We start from the raw sequence: 9,870 nt of genomic DNA on the forward strand, positions 1-9,870 counted from the left end.
TCGTCTCTCCTTCGGACTTCCGGAAGCTTCGTGAGAAAATAGGCCTCCGGGCTTTTATTTCGTCCAATTCCGAGAATATTTCTTTACTAGGATTTCTGAAACCAAAAACAGCAGAAAGACAAGAACGGCACTTCGGCATCTTGTTAATAGGTTAGTTCCGGAAAATGCACGAATATGATATAAAGTGTGCATAAAACATGTAGATAACATCAATAATGTGGCATGGAACACAAGAAATTATCGATACGTTGGAGACGTATCGGCATCCCCAAGCTTAGTTCTGCTCGTCCCGAGCAGGTAAAACGATAACAAAGATAATTTACGGAGTGACATGCCATCATAAACTTGATCATACTATTTGTAAAGCATATGTAGAGAATGCAGCGATCAAAACAATGTGTATGACATGAGTAAACAAGTGAATCATAAAGCAAAGACTTTTCATGAATAGTACTTCAAGACAAGCATCAATAAGTCTTGCATAAGAGTTAACTCATAAAGCAATAATTCAAAGTAAAGGTATTGAAGCAACACAAAAGAAGATTAAGTTTCAGCGGTTGCTTTCAACTTGTAACATGTATATCTCATGGATATTGTCAACATAGAGTAATATATTAAGTGCAATAAGCAAATATGTAGGAATCAATGCACAGTTCACACAAGTGTTTGCTTCTTGAGGTGGAGAGAAATAGGTGAACTGACTCAACATTGAAAGTAAAAGAATGGTCCTCATAGAGGAAAAGCATCGATTGCTATATTTGTGCTAGAGCTTTGATTTTGAAAACATGAAACAATTTTGTCAACGGTAGTAATAAAGCATATGCATCATGTAAATTATATCTTATAAGTTGCAAGCCTCATGCATAGTGTACTAATAGTGCTCGCACCTTGTCCTAATTAGCTTGGACTACCTGGATTATCACCGCAATACATATGCTTTAACCAAGTTTCACAAAGGGGTACCTCTATGCCGCTCGTACAAAGGTCTAAGGAGAAAGCTCGCATTTGGATTTCTCGCTTTTGATTATTCTCAACTTAGACATCCATACCGGGACAACATAGACAACGGATAATGGACTCCTCTTTTAATGCTTTAAGCATTCAACAACAATTAATTCTTTTCTCATTAGAGATTTGAGGATGTTTGTCCAAAACTGAAACTTCCACCATGGAACATGGCTTTAGTTAGTGGCCCAATGTTCTTCTCTCACAATATGCATGCTCAAACCATTCAACTCAGTGTAGATCGCCCTTACTTCAGACAAGACGAACATGCATAGCAACTCACATGAAATTCAACAATGAGTTGATGGCGTTCCCCAGTAAACATGGTTATCGCACAACAAGCAACTTAATAAGAGATAAAGTGCATAATTACATATTCAATACCACAATAGTTTTTAAGCTATTTGTCCCATGAGCTATATATTGCAAAGGTGAATGATGGAATTTTAAAGGTAGCACTCAAGCAATTTACTTTGGAATGGCGGAAAATACCATGTAGTAGGTAGGTATGGTGGACACAAATGGCATAGTGGTTGGCTCAAGTATTTTGGATGCATGAGAAGTATTCCCTCTCGATACAAGGTTTAGGCTAGCAAGGTTGTTTGAGGCAAACACAAGGATGAACTAGTACAGCAAAACTCACATAAAAGACATATTGAAAGCATTATAATACTCTATACCGTCTTCCTTGTTGTTCAAACTCAAAACTAGAAATTATCTAGACCTTAGAGAAACCAAATATGCAAACCAAATTTTAGCATGCTCTATGTATTTCTTCATTAATGGGTGCAAAGCATATGATGCAAGAGCTTAAACATGAGCACAACAATTGCCAAGTATCACATTACCCAAAACATTTATAGCAATTACTACATGTATCATTTTCCAATTCCAACCATATAACAATTTAACGAAGGAGAAACTTCGCCATGAATACTATGAGTAGAAACCAAGGACATATTTGTCCATATGCTACAGCGGAGTGTGTATCTCTCCCATAAAGTGAATGCTAGGATCCATTTTATTCAAACAAAACAAAAACAAAAACAAACCGACGCTCCAAGAAAAAGCACATAAGATGTGGCCGAATAAAAATGTAGTTTCGGGGGAGGAACCCGATAATTTGTTGATGAAGAAGGGGATGCCTTGGGCATCCCCAAGCTTAGACGCTTGAGTCTTCTTGATATATGCAGGGGTGAACCACCGGGTGCATCCCCAAGCTTAGAGCTTTCACTCTCCTTGATCATGTTGCATCATACTCCTCTCTTGATCCTTGAAAACTTCCTCCACACCAAACTCGAAACAACTCATTAGAGGGTTAGTGCACAATATAAATTGACATATTCAGAGGTGACACACTCATTCTTAACACTTCTGGACATTGCATAATGCTACTGGACATTAGTGGATCAAAGAAATTCATCCAACATAGCGAAAGAGGCAATGCGAAATAAAAGGCAGAATCTGTCAAAACAGAACAGTTCGTATTGACGAATTTTAAAATGGCACCAGACTTGCTCAAATGAAAATGCTCAAATTGAATGAAAGTTGCGTACATATCTGAGGATCATGCACGTAAATTGGCATAATTTTCTGAGCTTCCTGCAGGGCAGTGGGCTCAGATTCGTGACAGCAAAGAAATCTGGAACTGCGCAGTAATCCAAATCTAGTACTTACTTTTCTATCAACGGCTTAACTTGGCACAACAAAACTCAAAACTAAGATAAGGAGAGGTTGCTACAGTAGTAAACAACTTCCAAGACACAAAATAAAAACAAAGTACTGTAGGTAAAAACATGGGTTGTCTCCCATAAGCGCTTTTCTTTAACGCCTTTCGGCTAGGCGCGAAAGTGTGTATCAAGTATTATCGAGAGATGAAGCATCAACATCATTACCAGCGGTGTTGGGAGTTTTATCAATTTTAGGCCTATAGTAATTCTTTGGTTTAGGCACCTTAGAGACATACATGAATTTTTGGTCCTTACCCACATAAGCTTTCTCATTAAATTTAAGAGAAGAAAAAGTTGAACCCAATTTTCTCATAGCTTCTTCAAGTTTACCAATTCTATGGGTTTGATTATCATGGATAGCACAAGTTTCTAGAGTAGCAATTCTTTCATTAATTCCTCCCAGGATTTTATCAAGTTTATCAGTATTATCCAGTAATATTTCCAATTTAGTTTCAACGCTACAATTTTTCTCTATGGTTTCCAATTTTTTCATAACATCCTCAAGGGAGGTTTCACTTTTAGTTTCATTAACAGGTGGTGTTCCAAATAAACTCTCAATAATGCAACTAGCTTCTAAAGCGGGAGCACCTAGGAAGTTACCTCCCGCGAGACAATCAAGAACATATCTATTCCAGCTAGAAATACCAACATAAAAATTCCTGAGTAGGATAGTGGTGGAGTGTTTCTTAGTGCACCTATTATGGGCATCACTAATTCTATACCAAGCATCTTTTAAACATTCTCCCCCTTGTTGCTTAAATGAACGAACTTCAACTTCAGGATTACTCATTTTAGCGATAGTAAATAAAGTGAACTAGATAAAGTAAATGCAAGTAAACTAATTTTTTTGTGTTTTCGATATAGCAAATGAGATAGCAAATAAAGTAAAACTAGCAACTAATTTTTTTGTATTTTGATTTAGTGCAGCAAACAAAGTAGTAAATAAAATAAAGCAAGACAAAAACAAAGTAAAGAGATTGAGAAGTGGAGACTCCCCTTGCAGCGTGTCTTGATCTCCCCGGCAACGGCGCCAGAAAATATGCTGGTGCGTAGTTGACGTGGGAGTTGGAAATCTTTGTGGTGTAGCTTTTCTTCAGTTCCCGGCAACGGCGCCGGAAAATATGCTTGATGGCGTGTATTTCACACGTTCGTTGGGCAACCCCAAGAGGAAGGTATGATGAGCACAGCAGCAAGTTTTCCCTCGAGAAAGAAACCAAGGTTTATCGAACCAGGAGGAGCCAAGAAGCACGTTGAAGGTTGATGGCGGCGGGATGTAGTGCGGCGCAACACCGGAGATTCCGGCGCCAACGTGGAACCTGCACAACACAACCAAGCTACTTTGCCCCAACGAAACAGTGAGGTTGTCAATCTCACCGAGCTTGCTCGTAACAAAGGATTAACCGTATTGTGTGGAAGATGATTGTTTGCGGAGAAAACGAGTAAAAACAAGTATTGCAGTAGATTGTATTTCGAGTAAAGAGAATTGGACCGGGGTCCACAGTTCACTAGAGGTGTCTCTCCCATAAGACGAACGAGCATGTTGGGTGAACAAATTACGGTTGGGCAATTGACAAATAAAGAGAGCATGACCATGCACATACATATCATGATGAGTATAGTGAGATTTAATTGGGCATTACGACAAAGTACATAGACCGCCATCCAACTGCATCTATGCCTAAAAAGTCCACCTTCGAGGTTATCATCCGAATCCCCTCCGAGTATTAAGTTGCAAGCAACGAGACAATTGCATTAAGTATGGTGCGTAATGTAATCAACAACTACATCCTTAGACATAGCATCAATGTTTTATCCCTAGTGGCAACGAGCACAACACAACCTTAGAACTTTCGTCATCTGTCCCAGGTGTCAATGCAGGCATGAACCCACTATCGAGCATAAGTACTCCCTCTTGGAGTTAAAAGCATATACTTGGCCAGAGCATCTACTAGTAACGGAGAGCATGCAAGATCATAAACAACACATAAGCATAACTTTGATAATCAACATAACAAGTATTCTCTATTCATCGGATCCCAACAAACGCAACATATAGAATTACATATAGATGATCTTGATCATGATAGGCAGCTCACAAGATCCGACAATGATAGCACAATGGGGAGAAGACAACCATCTAGCTACTGCTATGGACCCATAGTCCGGGGGTAGACTACTCACTCATCACTCCGGAGGCGACCATGGCGGTGTAGAGTCCTCCGGGAGATGAATCCCCTCTCCGGCAGGGTGCCGGAGGCGATCTCCAGGATCCCCCGAGATGGGATCGGCGGCGACGGCGTCTCGGTAATGTTTTCCGTATCGTGGCTCTCGGTGCTCGGGGGTTTCGTCACGGAGGCTATTTGTAGGCGGAAGGGCAAGTCGAGAGGCGGCACGGGGGCCCACACCACAGGGCCGCGCGGCCAAGGGGGCCGCGCCGCCCTAGGGTTTGGCCACCCCGTGGCCCCTCTTCGTCTCTCCTTCGGACTTACGGAAGCTTCGTGAGAAAATAGGCCTCTCGGGCTTTTATTTCGTCCAATTCCGAGAATATTTCTTTACTAGGATTTCTGAAACCAAAAACAGCAGAAAACGACAATCGGCACTTCGGCATCTTGTTAATAGGTTAGTTCCAGAAAATGCACGAATATGATATAAAGTGTGCATAAAACATGTAGATAACATCAATAATGTGGCATGGAACACAAGAAATTATCGATACGTTGGAGACGTATCAGCAAGCTAATATTCTTGCAAGTGCAAAGCTCTATTAGAGCAAGGCACCATTACACTTTTACTTTATGTTCAATGATCCAATCCCAAGTTTTACCTTGCAAGCTTTTACAATGTTTAATCAAAGCTTCCTTTTATAGTTAACTTTGGTCTAAGTATAGAGTAGAGTAAGAGTATCAAATTTAGCCTAGAGAGCTACAGATAGTTAGCACCACTCATGACTAGTTGCTAGTGCTAACAAATAAAATTGACTACTCTAGATGGGAACTTGTGAAGTGAAATGACTTTGAAAACCTTGGAATGATGAGTCATTCTATTGAAAGATTTTGAAGGTGAATATGACTTGTGAATGACATGGTGAACTTTACAAAAACTGATGGTTAGGTTTGGATGCGATACCTTTCCAATTATTTAGTACCCCCACAATACCTGATTATGGGTAGGGCTTAACTGAAAGTTTATGCATCTTAGTATGGGTTCCCTCTAAACAAGCATCATAGGGGTTATGCCGAGGCTGCCTCCGTTGAAAGTGAAATGATGTGAAATGAGGTGAATGTACGGCCCAAGCCCTGTGCAGTTCCCAGGCTGACGGTTTGTCTTCACTGGGAGGCCAAGCTCATGGGGAGAGGTACCTATACTAGGGTATGTAAGTGAAAGGTTATGGTTGATGATCCGCGTAGTGAGTTACGATGATTCGGGGTTATCCTCGACGGATGAAATCAAATGTTGTGGCACAAGTGTGCAACCTCTCGAGAGTGTAAACCTATTCGAATAGCCGTGTCCACGGTTACGGACGATTGGAAAGGCCATACTGTACCGTTGTCAGATGTTTTCTTGAAAAGGATTGATGATTTGAATGGTGACTTGACTTGAATCACAACTGAGTTGTGGGAATGACACTAATGTTCCCACTTGAGTTTGTTAGCATATGAAGAGTCTTTTATCAAATGCTTGTGAACTAAAATTGGTTTTATGCAAATAAACCTAGAGCTTAACACTCCATTACTAAAATTGATGGTACTTACACTAGTATTAGTTTGCGAGTACTTTAAAGTACTCACGGCTGTGTCCCTGGCTATTCCAATGGCCAGACTATGAAGAGAAGCCGCAGTATCAAGACGACGGCCAGCAGGACGTCTACGACAACTAGGAGTATCTTCTGACGTCAAGCGTTGGCGTGTGGATTAGATAGTCCACTACTATTACACTTCCGCTATGTAATGTGTTCGTTGATCATTAGATCAACTATTTGTGTAATATTGGATCATGTGATTTCTATTTGTAAGACGACTATGGTTTGTAATGAATGATGACTTATGATATCGACTGTTATGTCTCGCAACAACAATCTTCATGGGATTGCGATGTATGGCATAATAGGCATCTGGACTTAAAAATCCGGGTGTTGACACTCCTCCGCATGGCGGGCTACCCGGCGCCACCGGACTTCCGCGCGCCGGGAGGATGGAGGCTGAGCACAGGCGGCGTGTCGATCCCGCCGCCGCCAACGGGTGGGGGCCCACTCGAAGCGGCGATCGACGAGGTGCTCGTCACTCTCAGTGACGAGCAGCGCGCGGATCCACGCTTCTTCCCCGACAACTACGAAGCGTGGACCGCGTTCTTCCGGCGCAGGTACGAACGCGAACTCGCCGCGTACGACGGCCCTCCTCCTCCTCCGGCAAGGAACAACGCCGCCGGCCGTCGCCGATGGTGGAGCGCGCCTGGCCGCACCCTCGAGAATGTGCTCGCGCACATCGAGGACGGGAACTCCCCCGTCCTGGGGATGCCGCCGCCGGTGGCGGCTACCGTGTCGCGCCGGCACGGTAGTTCCTGGATGCCGAGGAGGATGTCGCCATCCTCCTCCTCGTCTGGCTCGCGGTCGACGTCCAGGTCCGGCGGGTCGACGCCGGCCACCGTCAAGAAGGAGTGGGCGTCTCCTTCGACCGTCAAGAAAGAACCGGCGTCGCCACCGCCGACCAGAGGGCGCAGCAGCGCCGCCCTCGTCATCCGCGACCAGCCTTCCTCTCCGCAGCGCGGGCGGAAGAGGAAGTCGTCGAAGAAGGAGGCCGCCGCGACCGCCATCAACAACGCCGCAAAAAAGCTCGCCGAGGAGGAGGCGAAGCGCGCGGAGGAAGCCGCCGTGGCGGAGGTGATCGCCAGGTCGCTCACGGACCTGGTGCCCGCCGACAACAGCCACCCCGAGGACGCCGCACTGGAGTGGTCCAGGCGGGACTGGGAGCGCCAGGAGGCGGAGCAGCAGCGGCGGCTGCTGGACCTAGCTGCCGCGCGGCAACGCGCCGTCCGCGCCAACGAACGTCGCGCCCAAGCCCGTCGAGCTGATCAAGCTCGAGGAGAGCAGCGACGACGACATTTACCGGCCGACGCCGCCACGCGCCGGCGACCCTGGCCAGGGTTCGAGCCGCTGGTACGAGGCGGCGCCGCCCCAGGACGCCGCCAGCTCGAGCGACGACGACGACAGCGCGGACTACACGACCTTCTACCGCCATTTCGGCATGTAGGAGGCCGCTTTTAGTTTAGGTTAATGTTTCCCTGTCGCCGAATTCAAATATATGTACGAATTCGGCCTATATATGTACGAACTCGCCTATATAAGTTAAATATCACTAAATTTCGCTTATATTTGCATGAGTTTCGCCTACTTCTGTTCGAATTCGTCGTATTTTGTCAAAAACTTTACATCCGTCCTGGACTCGCCGCTGGGAAAAATATGCTCCCGGGCCAAATTTTTCTTCAATTCGGACGAAACTTTCATCGGATTTGGGCGTGGGAAGCCCAACGAGTGGAGATGCTCTTATGGGATGTCGTAGGCGAGCATGTCGTCGTCCACACCCTGCAGGGCCTGCACCATCTTGAGCCGCAGCCGCTCGAACCCGTCCAAGTTGTAGGCGCTCAGCGTGTCCCTGTACTCATCCACGATCGGGAAGTCGCCGGCGGGGAGGTGCATCTCCTTCTGAACCTTGGCGAACTGCTCGTCAAGGGTCTCCGGCAGCTTCTGCTGCGCCTTGGCCTTCCCCATCAGCGCCGGCATCTCCTTCTTCAGGTGTCTGACGATGTGCGCGTGCACCTTCGCCGAACGAGCACGCTTCACAAACTCGTTGATCTGCCAACAAAAATGTTGCAAAATTTCTTGGTTTTAACTGGAGTACCGAGACTTCTCTGAACATTGGCGAAAATAATGCCTGTTCATGCTAACTGATCGGCCTGCTTATTACCCGGCGGTCGCAAGCCTTCTTCGCGATGTCGTTCAGGTCGGATAGCAAAGTCCTCCTGCTCTCTCTCTCTCAAACAGCTCCATGCCCAGCGGCCCGGCCGCCGTCTCCCGGATCGGCTTGTCGTTGAACGATCTACAGACAAAGATAGTTTAGTGTAATCATCATCATTGAAGATGCTGCATAATTAAATAACACTACTACATCAGACGATTAGTGAGTTGACGCTGTACCCTATGTACACACTACACACGCATGACCTCTGGCGTGTTCAGGACTTTGCCCAGCGGACCATAGCAGCGCTCCGTAGACTCTCATCAGCTGCAAATATATTCAACAAAACAAAAACAGAAGTTGTCAATTTGCTCACAATCTACGTGGATAGATACCATATGTTCTGCTGCCACTTGCCATGCGAAAACCTTCATAAATAAAACATGCATAAATCTGATCTCACCTCAGGCATCAGCTGCTTTGAAATATCTTAATTAGATTATTCAGTGATCTAGCACTAAGATATGACACCTTCAAGGGGTATAAATATGTACATTATTTGCTTATTTGCTATCGCTTTTAGGTATCTGTTGCCTTCGATCAGCTTAGTTATTCTATTTGCTGCCACTTGGGATATGAAAACTCCAACTCCGATGTTTTCAGGAACCAAGGAATATGCTCAAATATTGAGGGAGGCAAGGCAATAAGGCTGGCGCATTCACCTGCTGCGCGTCAACTTTGTCCGCTTTGTTAAGAACTATCTGTATCTTGTCGCCGTGTCCACGTAGCGACCCGATTTACACGCTTGAACTCGTCGATGATGTCGAGCTTATGGGGATCAAATAGGAGAAGGATCAGGTCACATTTGGCCGCTACCATGATGTAACTCCTGTGAAGTCGTAGATGCGCTGCGTTCGCTGCTTCTCCCCTGATAAAACTCCAGGGGTGTCCACGAAGGTAATGTGATCCAATAACTGGAGAAAGAAAATTAAGCTGATTATTGATTAGTTTCTCCAAAATATAAAAAATCGTGAATAAATACTCGGTGGAGGAGAACATATACTGGATGAGGCATTTGAGAACACTCAAACTTTGATAAAAATGCAGTTCCAAACGATGACAGGCCACTGTATGGCATTTTTCGATAAAGGCCACTATATGGCAAGTCAGCTTGCACTGCAATT

The sequence above is a fragment of the Lolium rigidum genome, chromosome 7 (assembly GCF_022539505.1).
Source record: "Lolium rigidum isolate FL_2022 chromosome 7, APGP_CSIRO_Lrig_0.1, whole genome shotgun sequence".
In the NCBI taxonomy this organism is placed as follows: domain Eukaryota; kingdom Viridiplantae; phylum Streptophyta; class Magnoliopsida; order Poales; family Poaceae; genus Lolium; species Lolium rigidum.